Below are 27,004 nucleotides of genomic sequence, written 5' to 3' on the forward strand. Positions count from 1 at the left end.
TAAACTAGGAAGGAACAGACAAATGATTCATCTTAAAGGATATAATAATAACACATTATAAATGACTGGAGAAAAATAGATATGAACACAATATTAGCCACTAAAAAGCCATCCTTAGATTAAAAAAAATGAAGATCATGGTTTGGTCTTTCATGATATGATCATCAACAGTACACAAAACACATCAGTGATGTCTCGTGTGTCTGTTAGACGATAGATAGAAGATAAACCCATCCCTCTAACAGATGCCAACATTCAGACTGAAGACAGAGATACAAAGGTAAGCATTGATATCACACACTGCTGACGCCTTCTAATGCGCCGTGACGTGGAGCCGACAGCAAATGAATATCAATATTTTGCAACAACAAAAAGGCTTCACATGACACATTGATGAAGCTACTCTGTAAAATCCATCCGTTTAAAGAAATACCACTCGATCATTTGTTAACTGGACAAACAAGGCCAGACAAAGACCCGACTCGGACGGGCAGCAAGATGAATTTTCATATTTGTTGACATTGGTCTGCAACAAAATTAGATCTGGGAGCCGCTGAAATCGACTGGTGAGCCGATCGTGGCACTTGCAGGTAGATTTGATGCTGTTACTTTCGTTTTTGTTTTAAAGTCAGCTGCCGTGTTCAGTGACTTGAATAATATGTTTGCCTCCTTCAATGGAGCCCAAGTGGACGTGTGTGCTGGTGATAAATGGTCTCTTTATATTTCACTGCCCTGTGCTTCCCACACAGGTGAAACAGCAGGCTGGTTTTATGAGATGCTGATGGCTTTGTCTCTATATTGCAAATGATATTGACCGTTGGGAAGATGGATGATTGTGCGAGCAATAAACGTCTCCCGAGATGCCCCGACTACCTGCTGATATCACATCGACACTGAATGGCCACTCCAATGAAAACCTTTTGTCATCCAAGCCAATGACTCATGGTTATGATAATGAATCTCCAGCTTGACATTAACACAAGCACACTGAAGCACACACACGTCTGCGTTTTCAGACGGCAATTCCACATGTGGGCCGTGTGGTGAGGAATATAAGAGGCTTTTTAATTCATCCTTACCTCCATCGATCTGTTCGTCTCCCACTGCTTATCAAATGTTGGGTCTCCATGGCAGCGGAGGCCAGGACTTCCCTCTGCCTAGACACCTCTCTCCAATGTGTCCTGGTCCCCATCTAGACATGTCTGGGACAGCTAGTCTAAAAAGGTGCCCTCAGCTAGCTTCTCTTCAATTGAAGAGTAGTGGGTTTGATTCAAGTCTCACTGGAATGACTGAGCGTCAGCAACAACTCTATGGGACCGTCCGGCCACTTTGCAGAGAAATCTCCTCCGTGAGCTTGTTCTTTAGGTCACCACCCAAAGTTCATAGCATAGACTGACCAGTGAATTGAGAGCACTGCACCCATCTGTCCATCTTGCCTCATCTTTCCTTTACTCATGAACAGGACCCCAAGGTACTTCAACTTCCCCACGTGGGGAAGTGTCTGTACAACTACCCTGGACAAAGCATTGCACCCACTAGTGGTGCTGATATGCAGATAATCAGATCCTCAAAGACCCTCTCCATCCTTGCCGCGCAAAGACATTAAATCTAATTACTTCTAGGAAAATCAAGTATTCTCAGAGGAGAAGTGAGACCAACTTATCTTTTACTGCTTTGGACATTCCAGAGTTGTATAAGATGGACACCTGACAGTGAGACGAATCTAGTTTCGGTCAGATAGACATGAAAGACTCAAATAGCTCACTTAAATCACGTGTTGATCTTATCGAAGTGCAAGCACCAGTCTGAAAACTGTTAGTCTCTTCTCATAAACTCATCATTGCTCTGGCTGGTAGGGCAATATTTTCACTCCTGAAGATCAATAGATGGAATAGGATTGTTTCTTTTAGCCCTTCATTTCAACAGTTATGTCTGTGCAGAACTTTAAATCAGTCGATACTGCACCAACTTTATTTCAGTTTCTGATCAGAGAGGCGACTCATAAAACAGACCCTGAATCGGAGTCTCAGTAAGTCCTGTTAGAATTTATCAAGAGTTTCCTGTATTTAAAATACATTTTACACAATATATTACAGAACAAAAGTCAGTAGGTGCTACCACAGATTAGCAGTTTTCCACTGCTCAGTAGTCCAAATGCTTGGAAGATCAGAAAATCTAAATTCATTACATTGCTCACCAAAATATACAAAATATTTAACTTGAACTTACAGGACTGGAAGCAAATCTGGGCACTAAAGAGTGATTTGGTTTTGGTGGCGATAAGTAAGTTCATGTGGATTTACCAACATTATATACAGTGGTACCTCAGTTTTCGAACGTTCCAGACTTCGAACAAAAATTTTGAGATTTTTTTGCTTCTGATTTCAAACAAAAAACCAGAACTTGAACGCCCCCGAAAAAAGCCGGAATAAATCTAACGTGCGTGGACCGATCAGCTGACCCACGACACGCTTTGTTATTGTGTATAACGCAGCCTCTGTATGCAGACGCGTCCCGTTAGCTACATTTACAGACTGTTTTCTCTTCATACTGAGGTGTAAAACCTTTCCTGTCTCTGCACTGTACCGTGGTAGAGTGTCACAGGGGAGGTGCTCGCTCTCCACACCTCCGAGGCTGGAGCGCTCACTCCAGGGTTTGATGTCCTGTTGTGGGCTGGAGCTGGGACAGGGATGAGGCGAGTCTGGGACAGAGCTAAGTTACTTGGTTTATGACTTTGTCACAGCCAAACTGCACAGAAGCGCACATTCAGAGCTGGACACGCACCGGGCACCTCTTCACTTCTGGAGAGACGTCACTCACTCGGCAACCCCTCCCACATGCAGCGGCCACACACATAGAGGAACAGCGCACCTGCAGCAGACACTCTACATTCACTCCTACAAAAGCCTCTTTTAAGGCTTGGAACACATTATTTCTTTTTCCATTATTTGTAATGGGAAAAATCGATTCAGATTTTGAACAAATCGCTTCTCGAACGGCCGTCTGGAATGAATTGTGGTATCACTGTACTTTTCCATATTGATTCTTATCCAGGACACTTGACAAGCAACTCACTAAAATGAATTAACTTTCACAGCCATAACGTGTACCATGACCATTCATCCTAATTGGAGATGTAAGGACTCCAGCATACTGCGTTGCACAGAACAGTGGATCCCAACTCAGAAATGCTCCTCTTTTCAATGTAAAATGTGCCTCTGCATTTTTGGGACACTTCCACCCATCAGAATTCTGAAGTGCAGTCTAATCTGTCTCCCTGGCCATTAGCAGCCATTGATTCCCCGCGAGTAGAGTGCCACGTCGTGACTGATTCATCGCTAAGTAGTCAAATTAAAGTCAAATGAATTCATATTAGGTCCTTCAAATAAACAGGTTGTTCAGAGAGGGGGGGGGGGGGGGGTTGATGGGCCTTGAATAAACTGAGTAGCAGTTATCTGCCAGGAGTTTGGAGATTTAGAATGCAAGGCCCGCTCCCCACGATGAACCCTTGGACGCCACAGTGACCTTCCACGCTGCTCTGATAATGCCTTGTTCTGTTGCGGGCAGAAGTGAAGAGGGTAAGGAAGTGGGGCTCTTTATGTTGTAATGCGCACGTTATTTTATCGCTGCTGGAACGGCTGTCCGCAACTCAGTTAGAGCTGCTCTGAACATGACAGCACAAGAGGAGGCGTGAGGCGCCGAGGTGAGAACCACACAGCGGCGAAAATAAATGTAACTATTATGCAAAAGTAAGACACCAAACTGAGCGACACAATAAAAGGTCGGCCTCTTCTCAAGAAGCAGGGAGTTTATGAAAGAGGGTGTGGCATCAGATCACATCTTGGATTATTCGGAATCATCGCAGGGATTTATTTAGGGGTAGTAATTTAGCACAATAAATTTGACTGATTAATTACCGGAAAAAAAAAAATATCCCCAATAACTCAGATTAATCTGTGATAAAGTGTCTTTCTCAGTGAATATTTTTCAGTCTATGATACTATGTGATGTCAATGCAAATTAAAAGAGATGAAGGATGGAAATTTCAAGCTTGAAAAAGCAGCGCAGGTGAACTCTTTGTGCAGCAAAGTCAAAGTAGGAACCTAGACATTACAATCCAATAAATTCTGCTCCTCTTTTGGTTCCGTTGAAACGACTTTCCCTCACCAAAATTTGACCAGTTCAACATGCTGAGTCGGATTAGTTGTTAAGCCTCAAAAAAATTAAAGAAAGCAATCTTATATTAGACTCTTTCACTCACATTTGCTGCTTTTATTTGTCACATTCTAGCACAGTGAACTCTGCTATGACTGATAAGTCCTTTCTTAAACACTAGCTGCAGCACGTTGTCCAAAGAATAAGTCAAGTCTCCACCGATAAAAAAATATTAGGAAACTCACAAGTTTTAAGTAACACAGCAGTGGACTTGCAGAGGGGGGTTACTTGCGATAGATTTTCTCGGCTGCCATAAAAACTTGAACATCATCAGAAGAGAATTGAGGATATAAACATCACATAAATATTGCAATACTTACTTGCCAAATATTGTAATAACCTTTGCCGAAATATCACAATGTTTGATTGTGTGATATTATCTTGATATTTCAAGTCAGCGATATCTATATTTCATACACGAATACTTGCATGTGCTGCTACATTTAATACAAGTAACATTTACTAGGACTAAGACTGACTTCTTAACCATGAACTCATTTTCATGCACATAATGTTGTATTCCATTATTTGATGTCCCTCTCTTGTTCAGATATATGACAATATCTTGCCAAACTTACAGTATGGTATGACATGAAGGTCTAGTTTGGCCTTCCCTTAATAAAGATGACCTCTTATTCGCGGTATTAGAGAGAACAGTGAATGAAGATTCTCTTCAGATTCAATTTAGAGAAAAAAAAACACTCATAAGGTTTGTCCAATAATGTTTAGTTTTTGCTTCAAATAAAGTGTTGACCATCATTTTTATCAAGTTTTTATATACATCCACTTTTTTATCAGAATATCCACCTTCAAATAATCCATATCCAAATAAACTGCCAAATCATTGTTGCATAAAGTTAAATTCCTCAGCCCTCACCAAACCTCAAACACTTGCAAAGTAGCAGAAAAGAATTCCGGCTCCAGAGGCACAAAGCTTTTTGCATGTTCCCTCAGCCTCAACTGTGTAGGATGTTTCTGCCCCCGCCACAGCGCGTGTGCCTCCAACTGGAGGAGGAAGAGAGGGAAGGAAAATAGTGGCAGGGATGATGGGTATAGAAGATGGGGTGTTTGGAGTGTGTGTATGTGCCTGAATCAATTGCAAGCTGCAGAAACTTCAGTGAGACATTGAGAAAAAGGAGAGGTTGGAAAAAAGAAATGGACTTGAGGCCTTTCATCTGTCTTTCGCCATCGGTCATCCACACTCCCAGACTCAGTGCGGCGTACCAATTCCATTTAGCTTAGGAAACAAGGGAATGAGAAAATAAAGACGGCTTCATTACAACATCCCAAAAGGAAGGAAAGGAATTATTCATGCAGACAGGAATTTGACTGCACCGTCCCAGCGCCAGTAACAAAATCTGTTTTCAAATAAAAGTGCTTTTTTATCAAGTAAAAATATATTGATAACATTTTGTAAGGCACTAATAGTCATGAAATACCTCCGGAGGAAGTCAGTCACAGGTTTATGGTAGCACATGGCATGGCAATTGTGTTTCTGATCTGGTTTTTCACCTCAACTTCAATATGTATATTAAAAACCATCTTAAATGACTTAAAGAAATGTTCAACATTTTCAATACAATGTACAACATAAAAGAAGGAATAAAAAGAAGGTTTTTTTTTGGCCATGTTGCTCTTTTATTTATGCCATTAAAAGCTTTCGGTTTTACTAAAGCCAACGCAGTCACGCACAACTTCAGTGGCCTGTAAACATTCTAAACACTTACTCTTGTGGTTGGAAGTAAAACAATACTGAGACATACTTGTTCTGTCTGTATTTTCAATATATTTTCAATGACAGTGACTGCAGGGTAGGATACTATCAGTATCCTGCATTTTACTTTCAGTATTTAATTAAAAAGTAGATGAAGATGTTTTCAATCCATGAGTTTAGACTTGTCATTTCAATGTTGAGCAATATCACAGAAAGTGGTGCTTTATTATGTTAAATAAACTTAATCCTCTCCGCCACTACGAGCAAAACAAAAGAGTGATGGATGTTTTCACAGCCAACAAACCTTTCCCCTTTTGAGCAACGGCTGGACATGGTTGTCCCGTAGATGAATGAAGATCTCTCCCAAGATCCCACAGTCTCTCTGGGTGGGTTTTCATATTTCACATCCACACATCCACATGTTGACAAATGTTTGTGTGTGCAACGGAGCAGTTCAGAGAAATTCATATGTTTACCGCCGCTGTGAAAGCTTGTCACAGGAACAACAGCTTGCGATGATTTGTTTGGCTTTTCAGGAGTTATTTGTTCACTCTGACCCTTAAATGTTGCACAAACAGTTGTCATAAACAGTTGAGGGACTGATTCTTCAGTGACCAAGCACCGCATGAAACAAGCAAGACCACAAAAGTAGATCGAAGCAACCAATGTTAGAGATTTTATCGCATTCATTTTGACTGAAAAACTCACAGTGCTCGCATTGTGAAGACGATTGTGTGGAGGATTCAAGCGACAGACAGGATGAATCACAGCGAAGAGGGCTAATATATTATTAGGGTTTATGCGGCTGTTTGTATGCCAAGATGACAGAGCACAACAGCTGAGCCCCTGCCGCAGGAGGTGACAAAACAGGAGCGACAGAAGTCGACCAGCTTTATTGGGAATAAAAAGTTTCTTTGGACCCAGGAGGGCGGAAACAGAGACTAGTAAAACCATCAAAGACAATGGCAATTTGAAAGTGAGGAGCCTGCAGCTGCTGGAAAGGAGAACAAGGAATTTGTGTTTGGAAAATAGACACGGTCAGACACTGACTTAAAGTGAAGCGTGTCAAAATAAATCTGCGTCCTGGATCCTAAGTCTCTGATTCATTCAAAACTTTTGAAAAAAAATACTTGACAGAAGTTAAGGACAAGGGACGTTAGTGTCTAATATTTTGACACCAATGGAACAGTATGATACTGCTGAGTGTTGCATCAGATATATTTCTGGCGAAGGGAGGTTTCCCTGAAGCTCTCTGATTGGACGAAAGGAAAAGTTTATGAACAGAAATATTTTTGCACCAAGTGCCATGAACAGTCGACATAGCCAACATTAAAATTCATGAAGGAGGTCACTCATATTTTTGCAGTTGGAAACATGCTGCAAGAGCAGCATGGGCCTGAGGAAAAAATGTACGCGACAACTACAATACAGAGATCAGAAACATCAAAAGCATTGCATCTCAAACACGTCACAGACATGGATAACAAGGTTGATTTCTAAAGTGGACCTTGCTTTTCATGTCAGTATGTCAGGGATGTGGAAGCTTTTAAAGCAGAGGCACGTCGGCATCCAGACGATGACAACAACGGAGACCCTCTGTGTGTTTTTTAGCAACTTAAATCTGACTGATCTGGTTCGAAAAGCTAAAACTTAATTTCTGGTTGGACTCACTTGTCCCTCTCTCCATGAAAAAAACACTTTATTTTCAGTTACAACTGACTGACAAATTAGGGATGCTCCGATCAGGATTTTTGCTGCCATTTTTGCTACCAAATTCAGTAAATGTCAACACTGTCCCCTAAACTTCATTGATTCTCTATCGCTTCTTGATGCGATGCATTCTGTTCCGTGTTTTTCTTTTTTCGTTTCAAACAATCCTGGCAGAAAACCCTGACATATTTTCTCATACAGGATGAGAGAAGCCCTGCTGAAAATGTATTAGGTACAATATTATTACATGTCATGAGTGCACAATGAGGCAACACATTTGAGGAATCATGGACACACAGAGCAAAACACAGAGCATCAGTGAGCATCGACAGATGGTGGGAGCCTTTCTCAGAACCTCCCAGCTCTTGACGCGATTCATAGTTTTGAAGCAAATATAGAAGAAAAAAGTGCTGCTCTGTTCTTTCCCTGCTTCTCTGGATCACAAGTTAATTCAGCTCCAAGTGACTGTGGGCTGCGAGTGACAGGAGTGAATTAATGATTCATTATACTAGTGTAAGCAAACAGCAAGACGGCGATGCCGGCAAATGGATTTCCACATATCCAATTCCAAACAATACATACAGTATTCTCATCCATTTCAGGAATCCTGGGGACCATTTGCATGGAAAGTCGCAGCAATGCTCCGTGCCTATTTGAGAGACAATATGCAACTGCTGTTAAGATCAAAAGTTGCCTAATCCCGCTTCTTACAAAATATGAAGCCAGAAACTTTGACATTCTTATTCATGCATTCTAAATGTGATGTATTGCTTGTGCTGCCCGGGGGCTTTCTACCAAATGAATTTTCCATTTTCTTTTCATTCAGGCCACTTGAGTCCTCACTTGATCGACTACAAGTTAGGATGATAAAAAAAAATGTAAGGAGTCCGTGAAGTGTGTTGCTTTTTTTTCATGGCGAGAACATCATGAAATTTTGATAGGCAGTGTCAAAAATATGTGTCCTGCAAGTTTGGGGTGATTAATGCAGAGAAAACTGCAGAGCAAGTGCAGAACGTGAAGTACATGCTTATTCCATTAAAGACACACGCTGCTGGCTTCACGGATGGTTACCTGCAGACTCGATGGCTCATGGGGTGCATACGGTGCAGAAAGGAACAAAGCAGACCAACAGGAAATAGCCAATACTTGTATTACTGTCTGCTCCAACATTTTCAAGAATCTTTTCCTGGAATGAATGTGCATCACCCATTATTTGAAAAAGAGATCAAGCAGAGATACCATATCAACGCAGGCAGATATCTTTCATACCCAAATAGTGGTAGTAGATGGAGACAGACAAGAGCATACAGAGACCAAGTCGAGGGCTTGAGAATGAGACCAAGACTGAGCCCACACTAAACACATACACATTACACTCTTGCTGCAAAAGAAACAGCGGTCATTTTTTTTTTCAAAGAAGAACTATGATGCCATCATTTGAATGAAATAGCAGTTTGGTCTGAATTCAGATTTGTCTCTGTTTTGCTCTCCAACAACTCGTTCTCAGGCCCGCAAAGTCTTGGTTATGGACTTGGTCTCTGTTGAGTTGGGTCTTGGTCCCAACTTGGTGGCCTCGATTACCGCACTTGTTAAATGGACACAATTCACACCACAGAAAAGACCCCATACAAAGCGTAGGCCATTTACAAATCAAATACAAGTAACATCCGACTTACGACCTGCGTGACTTACGTCCACCCGTACTTAGGACAACGGCAAGCAGATGCTTATTTTTTGAATCCAATGTCTGGCACCGCAGCACGTAGCAGCCCGGCATCGCGTACGACAGTTACAGCAGCACAGTATCCCAGCATCTCACTCTCACACAGCCATCTACCACTACAGTATGGTACCTATAACACTCACGTCGGCTATTTTGAATGGCATTCAACTTACGTCCAATCCCACTTACGACCGGTTGGTCGGAACCGTAAGTCGGATGCTACTTGTAGTAGATGCCACTCACAAAGTAAAAAGACACCCCCACAAACATGCGTATGGAGACCGTTTAGAGACAAATTCCAGACCATAGAGAAAACACCAGTCTAAACTAAGGCATAGAGGCCCCTTCCACTACCCAAGAAGAGCCAAGGATCCAGGGAGAGACCACTCACACAGCCACCTTGGATCTACAAGGCCCACCTTAAATACACATACAGCTTTAATGCAAACCTAGTGACTGCCCAAACCACCTTTAACCAGTACTTGTGCCGATGGAGCCAGTAGTCTCACTTGATCACACAAACACGAAAGATTATATTGTTTCCTCAAAGACTTGATGAAGAATGAGCGACACCTCTAGCGTCCAGATTTCTTTTTTCTTCTGGAAATTTCAGTCAAACATGATCACATATGCACCAGCTTTTGAAAGGTAAGCTTTCATGTCGTCTCTGCACTCAACTTCTGTCCCACATGAGCTGCACAAGGTGAGCTAATGAGTCTCTGTCCCACCCAAAACTATCGGGCGATAGTCTGTGTAGGAACCCCTTCATCCATATGGTGGATTCAAATAAGTTTTATTTCACTCCATTTATTTGGCAAAATGTCTTCCGTCAGTTGGGGTTTTTCCGGCTACAGCACCAGACTGACCACTTACATCCTCCTGCATATCTCTTTGTGTTTTACAGTTGATGCTGACACCAATCCGTTCCATGCAGCCGCAGAAGCCAGCGGAGTCAGAGGTTTGAAAAGCTTCTGCATACATCACTGTAATGGATGGAGAGCATCAGAGATTGAATGCCCTCAGTACTGAGACACGCCTCGTCTCAGGGTGGGCTCCATCCTGTCACTTCCGCTGACTGCTTTCATTGAGGGACACATCACCTATCACCTGAACAAGATTCTGATAATGGCTGTCAAGGATTTTGCCTGGCACCTGAAGCAGTAGCAGCTAATCAATTTGAATTGTGTGAGAATGACGCGAAATGTCAACTGAAGTGAAAGCAAATGGTATTACTTCGGAATCTGTGACCAAACTGCATTACCTGCACTTTTATTATTACATTTTATTATTTTCTGAGGACATGGATTTTAATCTGAAAACACCCAAAGAGATGGAAATTTCCAAACATTTATGCTCAATTTCACAATTGATTTGACGGTCAGAACTACCTCCATTTCACTTAGTGATGGAGTGATATCTTCATGTGTGCATGTTGTCCTGGGAGTCAAGGACCTTATTAGTTTATAGCCAGCCACATTGCACCACGCAGATTTAATAAGCCTCTTTATAATCCAATTGTAAATATGTAGATTGGAGATGCAGCACCACAGAAATGTGACAAGACTTCATATGACCATAAAGCAAAAGAAAAAAAAAATGAAAAAAAAAACAGGGAATAAAACCTCTGTCATCGCTGTGTTGTTTACAGTTCAATGTTTGAAGTTCTTTATTTCATATTTCAGGGTCCCTCTGCAGTAACAGATTCCTACTGAGCTACCTGAATTTTTGACCCCAGACAGATCTGTCCAACAACATTCTGCTGTGTAACTCAACTCCTTGAACTCCTTCCCTCCAGTCTCCCTCACACTCTCCCCGGTACTTTTTGTGCAGTGTGTGGTATATGCAACAAAACCCTTCAGAATATGAAAATGGGCTTGGGCGCTTGATAAGCAGTTTTCTGATTTGATTTGATTTGGAACTTGCTTTACAGACAACAGATCGAGGTAGAACTTAATTTGTCATGATGTACTTAGCAAGGACAAAAAAAATACCATCACTGTGGGAAAAAAATGGTATTACAGTTAAACAGGGGTGTTTAAATGAAATATAATGCATAGTGACACAAAATCTGACCTCGTACTTGGTTACACTTCAACCAAATATGAACAGGGACCATAAAATATTCTCATGTTGGACTGGAGTACTACCATCCTGATCTGATTCCTCCGTCTTCAACAAATAAACCAATGACTTTTCATGGTCGTAGTCATTGAAAATGTTTTGACTGGTTTATTAATTTAAACAAAAAATGACTTAAGATTCAAACTTGTTGCTCATCTAACACACACACACTGGTGTTCTGGACCATTTGCACTGGTAAATATTGTGGGGAAAGTCGGCATGGTGGTCAAATAAACAGCAAATTTAATAACAGCAGAACCAGGTCAACTGGTTTGTGAGGTCACATTGCACCGTAACGTGGTCCACACAAAGCGACAAAGTAAAACATCCAACTGAAATGAAATGAATCCCAAATTCCTTATTCATGACTAAAACCAAAATAACAGCAGCCTTCATCACCATTCTTTGATGGTGATGTTGCACTTCAGTGACAGTTTTAATTTGTACCCAATTCCACAAAGCCACAGGCTGCAATTAAATTGAGTTACACATGATTGAAACCAAGCGGCGAATTAAGAAGGAAGCCAAACACTGGATCACAGACAATGCAAACAAGCCGTGCCACATTCTGATTGTGATATATAGAAGTTCTGCTTTTAACATTCTCTCAAAGCTGACGCACTATTATTATTGGTCTCAAGAATACTTAACCCTCCTAAGGCTGGACTATTGCACGCTCAGGTCATGAACAGAGAGGGCACATGTAGGCTGAGCGGTCAGCTGCTGCTCCCTCGGAGGTTCTGAGCAGTGGGGAATTGAGACGGACGTGGCTGATGCTATGGTGTGAGGTTAGGGAGACTAAGGAAGGCAGATGACTGTCTTCAGTGCTGAAATATAGACTGAATATGATTAATCTATGGAGCCTTGCTAATACTTATCGGCTTTAAAGTGGAGAAAAATTCAACATGATGGAGACCAAGACAGAACAGTTGTTCTGATGGGTTTTTTTTTTCTGAAGTCATATCATCACGCCTTTTTTGGATTTGACTGATCAAGTAAAATGGATCAATATTAGATACAGAAGTGAAATAAAACAGAAACATAACATGTTATTTGTTTGTTATTTTTATGCCAAGTACAGATTATGACAATCTGCCTAGACTGATGTTGCCTTCTGTATAAACCCTTACTTCCTATAAAAGGATTGCTAGTTCAATTGAGAAGTGTTTGCTGGGCCTCCGACATGGACTTGAGTTTGACGCCCTCGTACTACAGTGTCCAGCCTCTGGTTTCTGACACTTTATTCAGACTAAACTTTGTCCTGGTCTGCACAGCTACTACAGTACCTGACATAGTTAGGGCTGCACCAAAGGATTGGCCAGTCGATTTATCTGTGCCGGTATGTGTATTTATAATGTCATCATCATCGGCCGATCAAATGACGTAATTTATTTAATTATTTTAATAAGACATATGTATACATGATAAATAATGTTTACTTTTACTCTTCAAAATTCCACACCACAAAGTAAAAATGACAAAACAAAGCAGGCACTTGTCCAGAAAATCACACAACTTGTTGTGATGCTGCAGCCTCGCCTGCAGAGTAGACCTGCAGCTGCAGTGAAAAGAGGAGCGGTCTGTCAGACTATAAAGTAACAAGTGATGAGTGAAGTCTACATTGCAGGTTTGATCTGTTCATTGTTGAAAAGGTGCATCCATGACTGCGTCCATGCCATAAATGTGTCGTGTATGGGATTTTTCGGAGCCTTATTCTGGAGAACACTTCCCATTTTTCTTCCCAGCTGAACTCCCCCCAGACCTCCCATTCCATCCTCTGATTCATGTCACCTCTCCCTTCATACACACCAACTCAACTGTGAAAGGCCCACACTCAGGGTCAAAGACACAATCCGACGCACTCAACCCACAGGATTTAACGTATGATAAGGATGAAGCCAGAAAAACACACCGTCAATCCTAAAATCTAGCCCAGTACTTGGTGTTATTGGAGTTCATGTCCAGAGCTTTCAAGTCATGCCAAGTTACACACATTCCATCCAAGAGCTGGAGATGATTATCACCGTACTGAATGGAGGTATTGCCGTCTGAAGCACTGGTGGTTTACACCTCTCCATCCTCAAACATGAAGCAGGGAAAATGTCAGGTACCTTTATCACAGCATCGGCTTCCTCATTGACCAATTGAAGATTAATGCTGTGTCACTTCCAGGTTTTAAAGTTGTTTACATCAGATGGGGATTTTTAAATCATCATGCGGTGAGGGTCCAACGTAACGGGTGACTGATGGCTGTCAACGGACGACACTGTCCTGACTAATGTACGCAGAGCTGTGTGAGAGAGGGGTGTTGCATTGCATGAGTGATGGTGGTCATATACTTGTGAAGACAGGCCGCCATCGTATGAGAAAAGTTACACATAGTACGTCTTTCCAACAGACATCACTAGAGGCTGTAAAGGTAGCAACAGACCAAATCACAATCCACCCTTGAGTGTTCCACATCGGAGGGATGGTAGGGAATTGGTTTTCAGCAAAAGAAAACCTGGCCCTCAACATCACTTTTGGCCGAACCATCCACAGTATTTAAACTCCATATTTGTTTCTTTGTGTGATGAGGTAGTGTAAAAATGCGTGGCAATGGAGATGGACACTCAATGATTTACGAACGTATTTATGCCTTTGGTAGGTGGAGGTCTACACTTAGAATAGTCTGATCAGAAACTACACATGGTGAAGTGGCAGTTTGAACACATGAAAATAACGCACAACTGTTGGGATTATTAATGGCTTTGTGAAGCGGAAGAGGACACTCTCATTGACCAAACTGAATATAAGCTCCATGAATTCCTCCTATCGTGTCCGTCAAGTCACATTACCGTTTGGCAAATGTATTTCACATGCAAACGAAAAACAAAACAACCAACTAGGACTGGATTTTCAAACTTGAAATCAATCTTAGTCTGCTAGAATCCAATAAATTGAGCATAAGGTTCAGGTTTTGAACCCAACCCAGTCACACTAATGAAACAATGAGAACCAGTTTATTACACATCCATTTTCTGACTGGTTTCAGATGTGCAATATAGTTAAATACTTTGATGACTAGTGAGTACAATAGAACAAATCTGATGAAAATATGTCATTTATTGGCATTATCGCTATTAATCGGCATTATAAAATGTCACAATAAAAAAAAAAATGCAAATGTATTTTGTACATTCGCTACATTCCTAAACTGAATGACTGAAAAACAGCATAATTCATGGTACAATTCTCAAAATGGGTTTTTGCTCTTAGTTTTCTTTTCCTCTTTTGTCATTTGAATGGAATATCTAAGGAAAGAAATGCAGCTATTATGAATACTTCCCCACATATTGGAACCTAAAACCCACTAAAACGTAAGTGAATCGCAGCGATTTCGACATAAAAGCAAAGCATTTCAATTTGCTTGATAGTCTTCTGAGATTCCTCTAATTTGCCTTGTCATGAGCGGCCTGTTGCCTGCTTTTCACTAATGTGGAACACTTAAAACCCCCGTAGGAGCCGCGTACATCTGTGGCCCACTCTTCTAATCCTGCAGAAGAATTTGGCATGAAGGCACCCGAAGAAACACTTGAACTTCCGTTTCATGTCCACAACTGAAGGCTGGGTGGATGTTATTTCACACAGCCTTGAAACACTCATGTAAATGTCAGTGGAGGATTTTATATTTTGGCTTAATTTTTCTCGCCAGACTTCAGCCTGAGGTCTTTTCCTGCATGTGAGCCCGACTCAACGTGGCTTCAGCTCCCAGTCTGTGTCAGCGTTAGGGAACTGTGAGCCAGACGGTGGATTGAACCGCCTAAGAGAATTGGATAGAGCTGCAGGATGAATTGAGATTTGATGTTTTATTTGGAAGTGAGCAGGTGACTGAAAACTGATGAATGAGACAAATGGATATTAAGATGCCAGCTGTGTTATGCCATTACCTACCTCCAAACATTGCTGATCCCTGAAGAGCAAGTGCAGCATCTGCTCAACCACTGAACGATTCAAGACAGAAACAATGACGACGCGCTTGAAGCGCAACTGAGGAGATTTGACAAGAGTTTTCCAAATAGATTCACGGCAAACTTCAGCTGAAGAATCTGAAGTCACAAGAAATCAGTTTGTTTTTCTTGTTGCTTCTTGCAGCTGTCAGTATCTAACTATTCCCACAAATGTATTTAGATATTTTGTCACTTTTTAGTGTCCTTTCTCTGCCTGTTGCATCGATTGGTGTTAGGTTCGCCCACTTCATTTGCATATTTACTCCGCCCAAGTAAATGAATGAATGAAAGTGGAAAGACAGAAATAACTAATGAATGCAGAAATAATTACCTATATTAATTTAAAATTGAATGTATAGATGTGGAAATCTTATTATAAATGTAAAAATGAGATGCTCATGTATTTATTAATCTATATCTTCATTTCAGCATTTATCAAATCATTATATTATTTTAAAAGTTCTTACTTGCTCTCTTTCAATTATTATTATTATTATTATTACTATTACTTAAAAAACTACATTCCAAGTCAATGAGGGAAATTTCAAAACAATTTCAATACAGACATGAAGAGAAAAGACGAAGAGAAGAATTTTCGTGAACAAGATTTGAGTGAAAGGATCATTGTTCGTGGTTGTCATGTTTAATGGACATGAAACACTTATTTATTGCTGTGGCAACTCAGATGCAACAAAGTGAGCCAACGCAGAGGGAAGAGAATGTCTAGTTATGGCGTTGCAAGTCATTAGAAAACCGTTCAAAATGCATATAATTGGACCCTCAACAACGAGAAAATGGTCCTTTAAATTTGACATCACTGAGAGACTCCAAAAGTCAGAAGATGTTTTCATTAAATTAAGTATTTTTTAAGCATTTTTTTTCACTCAATATTAACAACTAACAAAGACTTATTTTAATCTCTCATAAATGCTGTTATTATTTCAGTCAATTGACATCTGCCTATTAAAATGTTTTTTGTTTCTAGTTGAAGGTGGGAAAAAAGGGTCTAATGGGAGGGCGGAGCAACTCACTGCAGTGACAGTAAGTACAGCTTCTATTCATGGACATCAATCTATTATTACAGTTTCATTTAATGCAGCATTACATTTCAAGCTATAACGCAAAGGTCCCCACAAGGGTGAAACACATTGTCAACGCTATTGAAGGATCAAATAATGTCAGCTTCTAGCTCACCGTTTCAAAACGCTATTTAAGGTTGCGTTTCATAGACAGATCATTTCAATATTGTGTGGCCACCGTCAGAGATATTTAGAGTCACTAATGTGACTAGTGTAGTTAGATAAGTTTGGCTTTGAGGTAAAGATGAAATCACATAGAAACTTTTAAATCCTCCACAACATAACAAACATGTGAATACCTACATATGTGTACTTGATGACCATGTTCACCAGACAGTGAACGTATGTAGTTTGACTGTTACCAGTGTAGTGCCGTCTGTGTTTCCATCACATTCTGCTCATGATGTCACCGCTGACTACATTTGATTTGGGGAAGGATAGCGAGCATTGTTGAGAATTATCAGCGTGTTGAGCGATGAAAATGCAGATTAAATGAAACAGCAGGAGGAATTCAAACGAGTAGGAAAATGTAGCTGCTGATTTGTATATTAATGCAAGAGGACGGTCGCAGACATCAAGCTGCAGTAACACTGGAAGCTTTGAAGTATTTAGTGACCAGTGTTGAAAATAAAGATTTAACAGCCACAGGGCGGGTACGTCTCCATGCTTCACTCCATGTGTGGTTATGAAAAAAAGCAATGAATAATGCATTATCACTTCAAATTAAAATGCTATTGAAGCGGTGAGAACTGAGTGGTGAAGTGAATAATGAATAACACATGAGTACTTCTCAATTAACATCCGCTGCTGCAGATGAAAACAAAATCCGTCGTGGTGAGTCACAAGGCTCAGTCATTGGGCCATTTATGTTTATGTACATAAACATTAAACTCACCAGGGTTACCCCAAAGATTCTCCCGAGTCCTCCTCAACTAACACTGAGGGGGCGACTGACATTGAAGTCGTACTTCGCAGTATGTTGACAAACAAAATCCCAGTGCAGGGTCCTACACTGGGATTTTGGGACAATGAAAAAGAACAGTAACACCGAAAGTCAGAAAAAACCCATGCGACAAATGGTTCTTGTTGCTTCATTGTACTTGCAAATGGTAAACAGACATTAAGGACACTCCATACTTCATAATTTAGTTTTATATAATGAGATTTAATTCAATTAAATTGAAAAGTTTGGGCTCGAAGATGGCACTACAGACAAACTAACCAGACTCAATAACAAAAGCAAACTTGAAATGAAATTAAATCAAACACACTACTCTGTATTTGTGACTCCAATACTCGGTATTGCAGCTATTGTTGGGAAAGAAACATCATTACTTCGGTTGTTTTCAATTATTAATGTATGGAGAATTCCCCTCCGTCTACTGACTGCCACCGCAAAGTTTAATAGCAGATGTCTCTTCCTGCTTCTGGCAGCAAACAAAAGTGGTTGTCAGCTCACTGCTATGGCATGCCAAGCAGTTTACATCAGTCCCATCAATGGTGCTGAAGCCAAAGCCAGACTTTGGCTTATGAACGCAATTGAAATTTCAGTTCTATCTCCCTTCACTGGACCCCAAGTTAATATAGTTCCCATCAAAATAAGGTCACAAAAAATGCACCAACAACAAATATAATTGTATCTTGTGATTCAAGATCATTATGTTGCATTTTATTGACTGCAACTTGTACAAATATTTGTCATGATTCTGCTCTTATTTTGTTCCTTGAGTCATGTTTTGTTTCTCCTGCCTTCCTTCCTGTCCGTGTGGCACACGGCTGGAGCCAATCACCTGTGTATAAAAACACCTGGACTCCAGCAACGTGTGCCAGATCGACTCCTATTGTTCCCTGTGGTAAATTGTCTCTCCTTGTTTGTTCACTCTCTCTGTGCTCTAGTTTGTTCATTTTTGACTACTCTCTCTGAAACCCTGGTGCCTGAGTTAGAGTTTAGTTCCTTCCTCTGTTTCCATGTGTTTCCTGCTTTGTTCTGTGATTTTACCATTTCTGTTCATTGTGTGTTTCTCTCTCTGTTTCCAGATTTAAGTTTGGTTGACTCTCCCGGTTCGGTGACTCTTTGTTTGGACTCTCACTTGTGCTTGTAGACTTCTCCCGGTTTGAGGACGCTTTAATTTTGGAAATTCTGACTTCGCTTTTTTCTCCCGGTTCGGTGACACTTTCTGTTGTGGTTTTCTTGTTAATGATTAAAATATTGTTTTTGACTCGCTCCTGCCTCCTGTGACTTTCACCACTGCACTTGGGTACCACTCCACCTCTTGACTCGTGACAAAATTGATTTTACAGTTCATTCCAAGCCAAGCCTGCGACGGATATGAGTGAACCTATGCCATATACAAATCATTTTACATACTGTATATTCAAGTCAATAATCCAATTTTATGTGACATAAAAGGTCAACTGAAATAATTACTAAATATTGGAGAAACATGAACGAGTAGTCCACGCCGAATACCGTAAACCTACAGGTTCATGTCGGTGTTGGAAGAACCAGATGACAAGAGATAGGCACGTCTTTGACTTGGAAATTTAAACATGCAAAACAAGATTCTATTTCAGATCAAACTAAAGAATCTTTTTAAGATAAATTCAGTCCATGTAAGCTTCACCTGACTCCTCTTGGTTTGGATCAGATCTCGGGGATACAGGTGGAGAAGAAATTGGTTGCAAAATAGAGAAGCAGGAAATAAAGATTGCAAGTTCCTTTTTTTTGTTTGCTTCATAGAAGTGAAGCCGTGAACCACTCCTGCTGCTACTCCATCGATCTTCCCACAAAACATCCCGCAGACCCATACTTCAAGAACGGACTGATTGATTTAGCATTTCATACTTGGACTTGCCTTCAGCTTGTGTATCACCACATTATCACAGATAAATACTAAATCCCTCCCTGTCGAACTGACTTCTGAAGACTGACAGACAATCATCTTCAATAAATGCAATTAAAGCCCTTGTTTCTGAGCACTTGTGGCACAAAAAACAAAGACATCAACACAAAGTGGCCGGATTATTCAGATGATGAAACGATAATCAGCATTAAGTGTCAATGTTTTCAAAAGATTTCTCAAACTTCAGAGGAGTCTGTCTGATGTGTGGCAGGTTTTTGTGACGGAAGCCCACACTTTATTCTCCGTTAATGAAAAAATGCAACAGTGAAGACACAACGATGAAAGTAAGAGCTTCTGAACGCTGATTCACTGGAGACAGTTTTTGTTTTTCTTAAAGAACTGTGACCACTCTGTCCTTTGTCAACTCTCCTCCTGTGCCTTCCAGCTCTAAAGCTTTTCTGCCATGCTGTCACTTTTTTCAAGCAGGAAACAAAGACTTGTATACAAAAAGTGCTGAGCTATGGTCAGACTGATGGTGGTGAGCGCAGGTTAGAAACAAATCATTTCAGTTAGTTATTTGACACACTTTTCAGAACCTGAGATGCGAGCACAAACGAAAAAAGTTAGATTCAACTGGCATTTAGAAGTGAAAAAAAACCCATCTAATCCAATATTCCAAGACACGATAGCAGTAAACAAACACCTGAATAAACACCGTCAATTAGTTTTTAATTTCCTGTTTCAACACAAGTGGATTAAATTAATCAGCCGCCACCGTCGAGCGATAACCTGGGTTATCTGTGTGCGTTTACATGCAGTCAGACATGACCAGGTGATTTAAAGAACCACCTCACCGCACAAAAAAACAAGTGTTGGTGGCGGCCCCAGCATCTGTCGCAGGGTATTTGTGAATTAAAATCCAGAGAAAGTAAAACACCAGCGATAAATAATGAATGCGATACGCTCGTCTTTTTGCAGAGCAGGTGTGAAACTGATCTCCATGTAATGTTCTGCACGACACCATCACATAAAGCACATTTGGTGAGTTCAGCACTTCGCAGTGTGCATCCGTTCGCTAAGAAAATGCAATCCAACGTCCTGCTGACATCGCCTTATTACTCCCAGAATGGTTAAATGAAACGGCCTTTCATGATCAAGAGATGCCTTCACGCACACAGCAGGCTTCATTGTTCGCACTCCATTCCTGCTGGTGCTGAAATCTATCACTTTAGTTTTGATAGCACACTGTGCAGCTGAGTTACTAATACCCTTGTTTGGATGGATAAATTAGCACACAGCCTGCACACAGGACTGGAAAGTGCACAGCCGGATCATTCCTTCCTTAACCCTCAACCTCAGTCCTCAACCTCCGAAATGTCGGGTGATTCCTCTTTAGAAATACACAAAGCACTTTCCGAACAATTACAAAGTGTAAGAGCCAGGGATGCTCCGATCGATCGGTCACCGATCATGATCACTACCTGTCACTGCCAATCATAATAACTGATCAATAATTATTAATTTCACCGAGCCAGATGACCAGCCTTTCTCAGATGTTGTTTACATGGACACGGAAACGACCGGATCCGTCGCTGTTTAGGACTCGGGTGCAGCGTTCGCTAGCCACCTGAATCTGAAACTTTTGAAAACATCCACAGTGGAAACTTTCATAAATGCAGTGCTCTCTGTCTCTGACTCCCGCTACTGTATGTAGATATTTCACGTACATGGCGCTGTCTCTGGAGATTCACCTGCGACGTCTCACATCGAATTAAATGTTTTTCAGTTGTCCTTTTGACAGAACAATTGCTGCTTTCGAGCAAGTTTTTTTCTGTTTTTTGCCACCTTGAAGAGGTATATAAAAACATGTTTGAATTAAAATGATTTAGGGTTTTGTACATTTTTTCACATGATGTACACAGCTGGATTAAATAACCAATATCCTAATTTGACTGCAGTTCTAAACCCCAGTATGATCCTTGATCTTGCTGATAGTGTAGGTTTCAAGGAAAAGCATTGAAATCGGTGTTTAAGTTTTATTCGTTTTGCAAATGTCTTTATAAACAGTTTGTTATTTTCAAGAGAAATGATTTCCAGCTGAAATGTGCAAATTACAAATGACTCGCGGCAAAGTAGTAAAGGGGAAAACATTTAAATGTCAGCGCCTACGTTAGAAACATTTCAGCAAGGGACTGAAAAATAATAAGGTGAACAACCAACAATTTTATTTTTATTTTTTTAATGACAAATGTTATGTAAAAGGCTAATTAAGGCAGGAATGCTGCACACAAAACACATTATTTTGTCCTCTGCTGCTCTATTCTGTTTTATAAATGGGGCGATAATTCATGAGAAAGCGGGTTCATATTCACAACATTCTTCACAAACAAATGTGGCGCAGTTAAAAGAACAACATTGAGTGCTGGGGGGACGTTTCATTTACAAATGAAATCCATAATCCGATCAATATCATGTGGAGTTACATTAGCTGGGAATAATAAACAAGCCATCAACAATCATTTGCTCGCTACAATTTATGGCTGACTGTTGAGTATGAAAGGTTGGTCCATGCTGGGTCATACATCAGTCACCACCAGAATCATTTGTTCCTTTCATTCTGCTACACTGAGAGCACTGCTCACTTCTGCTTCTTCTTGCTTTGGACCAGCAGCGTTTCGCAGCAGCTGCCTCTCCCTCACACCCAGTCGTGATTTCATACTCCACAGCGCAGTGCTCTTTACCTCCGGTCCATCCCGCTGGACCTCCAGTGAAAAATGGAGAAGAGCCAGTCGATGATTTATTTAGCAAGAACTGGCCGCAGACGTGAGAAAGCAGTCGGTTGTCGGACCAGAATCTGAACTCCCTCAAGTGACGTTTACTTTATCAAGAGGAACAAAACTCGGTTGGAAAGACACCGTGACAAACGACAGAACAAGAGCAAGGATGACAAACTTGGATGAGTCCCTAATCGCTACATGTATTTATGATGCACTCGTACACAGCAGCATAACTGAGTCTAAATCACGAAAATCATGGCACTTCTTTCATTTCAGTTTAGTTGGGTTATTTTGACTAGTTAGATCTTAGATTAAGTGACACTATAACATAAATCCACTTACAATGAATATATTTCATCCCAGGATTCAAACCCAGAAGATAAAGAACTAAAATAAGTTTCTTTCAAGCATTGAACTTCAGGACCCGGGACCAAATCTGGCCGATTAGGTCATTGTGTGTGTCTTATAAAAGCTTTATATCAACACCAACTTAAGAAAAACCACCGCTTTGTTCCATTTTAAAAATGCTCCCAGGATGCAGATCTTGTCTTCCAACTTTCAGCACCATGGCAGCTTGAAAGCTTGTCACACTAATCAAAATATATTTTAAAAAAAACATAGCAGAACTGACGGATGGCAAGGAGCTCATTCAAAAATAAAAATGAATATAACATATGACCAGACATTTTGGATCCAAAATGCCGTCAGGCATTGTTAAAGCCTGTACCAACTTGAGCACAGAACTACGTCCACAGCGCAGCTGCAGCATGTTTCATTTACATCATACTCACATTTACTTGTCCGACACCTTGACAAAAACGGTTCACTCATAAAAATACATAAATAAATAAATAACTGAAAGGCGGCGATCTTATGTATGGCAAGTTAAGTTTGAAAGTCATGCCAGACTTTTGACTCAAGTTACTCTTCATGTCACCATCGGATTACGCTCATGTGATGTACTACACGCAGAGGAAGCCGAAATCGCTGCTGACGTTCCTATTCGGGACCCCATTGCAAACTCTTCAAGCAGCACAGACGCTGTCACAATGTGAACGAAAACTGCATTTGACACTGAACTATGGTGAACGCTGTCATTTCTGTGTCTTTGAAACTGAAATTTTGAAACTGGGTGCCGGGTGACACCGTGGCTTTCAGTAGAATCAAGAGCAACATAACCTTTTATTAGGCCTGTCAAAATTTAGACATTTAAAACACTATCACGAGTCAGCCACAATAAAAAAAAAAAAAAAAACGAAAGAACACAGTGTGAAGTCTACAGACTCTAAAAACAGTTTCTTTTGCACAGCTTTCTAATTTCTCTCATACATTTCATTTATTTTACACTGTTCACCTCTCGCATCTCAAGGAAAGGTTTTGAAATGTATTTAAACAAAATGGGTCGAGATACAATTCGACTGGTATATTTGTTTTGTTTAAATATTATATTGTTCCGTATCCGATACTGTCACCATCTGTGAACACTTCTTGTTTAAGTCCCCAAACTCTAAAATTCAAGATGATTGTGCAGAAACAACCAGCGAGGATGGAGATGAAAAAAAAGCGTGAGAATAAGAATAAGAAATACCAGCTTGAAGTGAGTAAAACCCTCCCGGCTCAAAGGACACTCTAACGCTTTCAGGACCTCATGCAGACACCTCCACAGACAAAGACCATAATAAGTAATACAAGCGTCTCCATGAGTGTTTGTTCGGAGGAAGGGCAATATTCAAATACGACTACCTCACAACCACAGGGACCGATGTGAGCTTAATCCAATAAAAGGTCGAGAGATATAAACACTGACTTAGTCATCATTGTTAAATATTTTATCAAGCACTGATACCTGAATTTATCTTGAAAATAATTTCATATTTTAAAAACCCCAGACCATACTGGCACAGGGAAAATATGCCACGAGGAGTATCCCTTTTCTGCCGTCTGCAAATGAAGAAAAAGAATGCTCTCCTGAAGGCATTAAGCAATGATGGCTGATCACTGACTCCCAAGCTTACAGATGGGGGAGAGAAAAGAGGAAGAGAAGTACATTAAATTTCATTTACTGCCATCCCAGAGAGACCAAAACACAAAAGAGCAACAGCAGACGCAGCAGGCATTCTGAAGATCTAGATTGTTCCAGTTTTTGGACAAAAAAACTAGGATTGTTCTATTTTGTTTGCTCCTGAATGTGTTATGAATTTCTGATACCGTCGGTCGCCCTGTACATATTTTTCTGTCCCTCATTTCGTTGCCTATATTGAGAGATTATATCCACAATTCTGCTACAGTTTCAAAAATCCTGGCGGAAACCCTTTATGATGATGTTGTGTGGGCTATGTGTCATGTTGACTGGGGACTCAGAGCCTTGAGTGCCCAGTCCTGGTGACCACTGAGAGAAAGAGCAGAGAAAACTGCTGACAGAAAGACAAAAAGATGGTCAAGATGTAAAGGCAAAAAGAGAGAAATGACTCTGAGGCAACCCTTGTGTGAAGCATTAAGGTTTCAAGGCATTTCCAAATGGTATGGCAGCACTCATGGTTCAAGAGAAAAAACATGAAGCTGACAGATTTGCTGGGTTTTTATGAAGCTAAAAGGTCTAAACAAACCAGAGGCAAAACTTTTCTGCCCACTGCAATCAATCACCTTTCCCGCCATGCACGATATGTGACCTTTGAACCACTCGAATTATCTCTGTTCTTGTGTGTGCTGAACATACACAATATCCTAAAGTCAACATGCAGCAGCTCTGTTAAACCGACCTGTAAGTTGAAGACTTATTGTCAGCAATAAAGGGACACTTCACCAACGTATATGACGCCTGGGAAGGTCAGGGAGTGATGAGTGGCCGTTAAACATGCATTATGTTGGCTATAAAATCTAGATTAAATCCAGCGATGGGACCCCATGAAAAAGCGCTTTACTTCTTAATATCCTGATGATAGCTGTTTGATATGTGTTGGGAGAACTTGAAATGAGTTCTGCTTGTGTATTCATCACAAGGGTCACTGATCATGGACTTGGCACATCATGGATTTTACCTGCAAGAAGAATTCCTGTAAAATTATTTTGCAGCTTTTTTTCCATTACACAGTACAGCCGGACTCTGTCGTGTCCAGATTGGCCCCCTAAACATTCAAGTGTTGTGATCAGCGTGGTCAAATTCCTTAACATGCTCTGTGAAGAGCGCATGGAAAAGGCTTGTAAGGAAGTGGGGAGGGGTCTCAAAAGCTTAGAATATACATCAAAGGTACTAGAATAAAGAAAGGCTGTAAAAAGTATGGAATTTGTTGAGTCTTTTGGAGACGTCAGGCCAGATACAGAGGGTCTGTCAGAGAGGAGAGATGGGGAACATGTTGGAGAAAGAATGTTTGAAATGGAAGTACACACCAGGCAAAAGATGGAGAGGAAGAGAACCACTGACGCTCACCATAAATGTTGTCATTTCGGCGATAACTACAATCATCACGATTAATACATTTTCATTCTATTTCATGTGTAGAACACACTACACTCGCTCTTGAAACTGTTTTATGATGAATCTTATGAGTGGAGTTTGCCTCCAATATCATGTTCATGTTTAAATAGAATAGTTAACTAAGTGTGGAGATGAGAAATTCAATGTTTCACCTCTCTGGTAGAACCTGCTGGTGTCTGACAGACTGCTCTGCCAGTTGTATTTAGGGGTTAAATTGAGCTGTCTGATCTGGCTGTATCTCATGTCTCCAAACAGTTGACCAGTCAGGACACATTTTCTAGTGAAGAAATATTAGAAATAATGTGTATAAATGATCATTTAGTCATATTCTATTCTGGAAATCATTATACAAACTGTCAGTCCTTTGTCTCATGTGATGACAAAACTTTTCACAATACTCTCTCCTAAAATGGTTGTTTTTCATTGTCTTATTGCATAGCATTTGTTGATGGTCCCTAACTGACGCCGGGTTATAGCAGAGTGTGTCCACGATCTGTGAACCCCTATTGGTGACACAGAAGAGGACGGCGCTGCCAAAAACAGAGCGGATGTCCGTCTAACCAACCGTTTTCACCACGGTGTTTTGCCGAGGTGCCAGCATGTGTTGCTATGAACCAAGGCAGACAACCATGTCAGAAAACCTATGAGGACCATTCCAGCTAATAAAATAAACACAGATCCACAGACTCAGCGTCGACCAAATAATAAATAAGTTTAAGACTGCAATCGTGAACCTAAGACCACCACAACTGTCACACAACGGTGTCGGCTGTCAAACGCTGCAGAGCTGTAGAGCACTCCGCACCTTCAAAGTCTTGTCCTATTCTTATCTATGCGAGTCCAATGCAGCGAGCGCGCAGTGTGTTTATCGCATTTATCGCGAGATGCAGAATTGTCATATTGTGTATGACAAAATATCGTCCGTCCCTAGTCTGAAGGCACTGTTAAACAGCTATTTCTTGAATTTTGTTTGAATAAAAGATCTATTTGGTGCCACTTAACTGTCTTCTAGCTTTGAACAGCGGCAATAAAGCATTATTGTTTGTTATTGTTTCCAAAATGTATTTATGGGGCAAAACCAAAGAAGTGCCTCACCACATAAACACAAAGAAAGAAGTCTCTCCCAGGAAGTCAGAATTGTCATCCTGCTTTCAAGCAGTTTGTCTGTGAACTTGAAGACACTCAAATGTCCAAGAGTAGCTGTCCAAACACAGCAAAGCGGAAGGACTAATTTAATGGGACTTAACTGTAATCGCACCCTCCGGCATCATGTCATGTTAACGGAGAAACAAAGCAGGCGCAGACCACAAGTTCACAAGGCTGCCTGTGACGGACAGGCCTCCAGAAAAGAATCACCT

General features: G+C 40.8%; 1 protein-coding gene across 8 annotated transcripts in view; it reads right to left on the reverse strand.

Moving 5' to 3' along the window:
• The window catches only part of LOC128764519 (muscarinic acetylcholine receptor M3-like), a 147,887-nt gene that overhangs the window by 117,186 nt on the left and 3,697 nt on the right, over positions 1-27,004 (reverse strand). Inside the window, exon 2 of one of the 8 annotated variants that reach the window (XR_008415770.1) lies at positions 22,105-22,156. The exons of the other annotated variants lie outside the window; for them this stretch is intronic. The gene's annotated coding sequence lies outside the window, so the exon portion shown is untranslated. Of the gene's footprint in view, positions 1-22,104; positions 22,157-27,004 lie in introns of those variants that run through there. 8 annotated transcript variants of the gene reach the window in all.

This window comes from Synchiropus splendidus, chromosome 9 (assembly GCF_027744825.2).
Source record: "Synchiropus splendidus isolate RoL2022-P1 chromosome 9, RoL_Sspl_1.0, whole genome shotgun sequence".
Classification (NCBI taxonomy): domain Eukaryota; kingdom Metazoa; phylum Chordata; class Actinopteri; order Syngnathiformes; family Callionymidae; genus Synchiropus; species Synchiropus splendidus.